At 34.2% G+C, this 2,061-nt stretch overlaps 1 non-coding gene across 1 annotated transcript; it reads left to right on the forward strand.

Moving 5' to 3' along the window:
• The first annotated feature begins 482 nt into the window (after window positions 1-482).
• TRNAS-UGA lies at window positions 483-564 on the forward strand. The gene has a single exon. It is a non-coding gene; the product is annotated as a tRNA-Ser (tRNA).
• The last annotated feature ends 1,497 nt before the right edge of the window (window positions 565-2,061 follow it).

The following is a 2,061-nucleotide window of genomic DNA, read 5'->3' on the forward strand; positions in this document are numbered from 1 at the left end:
ACACTCTGCATATTGTGTAGCTAAATTGGTATTAGGTGACAGTTATTTCATTGGATTCCCATGAGATTTATTCTCCTGAGAATTAAATATCCTTCTCCTTAGAAAGTTTCGATATATAATTTACCTGTCTTCATCTTGTTACGAGACCGATGATGAGAGATACTAAAGGTGAGCGGAATCACCATAATACATCATTGTCTCTGCATTTAACCTTTACCATTCCTGTTTATTTCTTTTAGGAAATAAAAAACCACTTATTGCTAAGAGAACTTGCTTAATATGGGCAAATACACAAATATCCTATAATTTAATAATAATCTCAATCATAAAATTAGGGACCTTTCAAAGGTGTATTTTTCGAATAAATCATTGTAGCAATTGCCTAATGGAGATAATATGGACTTTAAAGAACCGAGTGATCAGATATTATATAATAAACTTTAAAAACTATATTAACAAAATAAATCTAACATAATCAAAAAGTCGATATGTCCGAGTGGTTAAGGAGACAGACTTGAAATCTGTTGGGCTCTGCCCGCGCAGGTTCGAACCCTGCTGTCGACGACTTTGTTTTTTTCTTTTCGTTTTAGTCGATGTAGATATTTGGGTGATAATTCTAGAAGCTAAACTTAATTAATAATAATAAAATATAATAAAATTTATTTAAAATATAAATAAAACAGTAAAAAATTATAATACTAAGGAGAAAACTAATTTGTATTATTTTTTTCTTCATATTTGAATGGTTAAATACATAAGGTATTTATAAGGAATATCTAAGATATATCTATATAAATATATGAACCAATAATAAATGCCATATTCATATATGCTTCATCCAAAGAGTCATTCATGAATCTTCTAATATTCATATACACAATATTAAATACTTAATTAATCTGATTTATATTTTCAACATCTTCTCTTAAACTAGGGTCATTACTCCAAGTAAAAAATGTAGTTTCTTGAAAACATCAAATTTCAATGATTTTGTGAAGATATCGACAAATTTATCTTGTGACTTCATATACTTAAGCTTCACTTCTTCCTTTGATATGCAATTTCAAATAAAATGATACATTGTATCAATACGCTTGTTGCTTTCATGAAACATAGGATTCTTGACCAATGCAATTATGGATTTATTATCAACATAAATCTTCATCGGATCTTCTCGTGACAAATTCAATTCCTTCAACAAACTCCTTAGCCAAACAACATGGCAAACACAAGTAGCAGCTAGATACTCCGCCTCACAAGTAGAAAGAGTCACAATAGGTTGCTTCTTAAAATTCCAAGTAAAAGCTGAATTTACCATAAAGAAAACAAACTCGATAGTACTTTTTCGACTATCAATATCACCAGCCTAATCACTATCACATTAGCTAATAAGCTTAAAGTCATCTGAGAAAGCATACAATATACCATAATTAATTGTACCTTTGATATAGCGAAGAATTCTTTTGACAATTCTCCAATGTGAAATAGTAGGAGCTTCCATGTAACGACTCACAAGTTCAATGCCAAAAAGAATATCCGGTCTAGTAAAACTTAGATACCTCAAGCTTCCAACAAGACTCTTAAATAAAGTTGGATCAACTTTTTCACCATCTTGATTCATGTGTGGCTTGATTCCGCATTACACGGGTGTCCCTGTAATGCCCCGGCCCAGGCGGGCCCCACCTGGACGGAACCGGGAATGCCACCAGAATTGCCCATCAGATTGACGACTAGCTCCACAGACCACCGGAGGTCCTTTCAGCGTGCTTTATTCTTAATCGCACGCACCTTGGGAAACTTCCTAGGAGGTCACCCATCCTAAGATTTCTCCAAGCCAAGCACGCTTAACTTTGGAGTTCTTAAGTTTGGGCTTCCGAAAAGGAAGGTGCACCTTGGTGATATGGATAGTACTGTTGGATCGTGAGATTCGATAGAGGGAGGGGTGAATATCGATAAACAAAATCGTTCGAGTATAAATGCAGCGAAAATAAAAGGACAATGCTAACACAAGCTGGTTTTACTTGGTTCAGAGCATGTGTCGACTCCTACTTCAAGGCCCCC

The sequence above is a fragment of the Zingiber officinale genome, chromosome 11B (assembly GCF_018446385.1).
Source record: "Zingiber officinale cultivar Zhangliang chromosome 11B, Zo_v1.1, whole genome shotgun sequence".
Classification (NCBI taxonomy): Eukaryota; Viridiplantae; Streptophyta; class Magnoliopsida; order Zingiberales; family Zingiberaceae; genus Zingiber; species Zingiber officinale.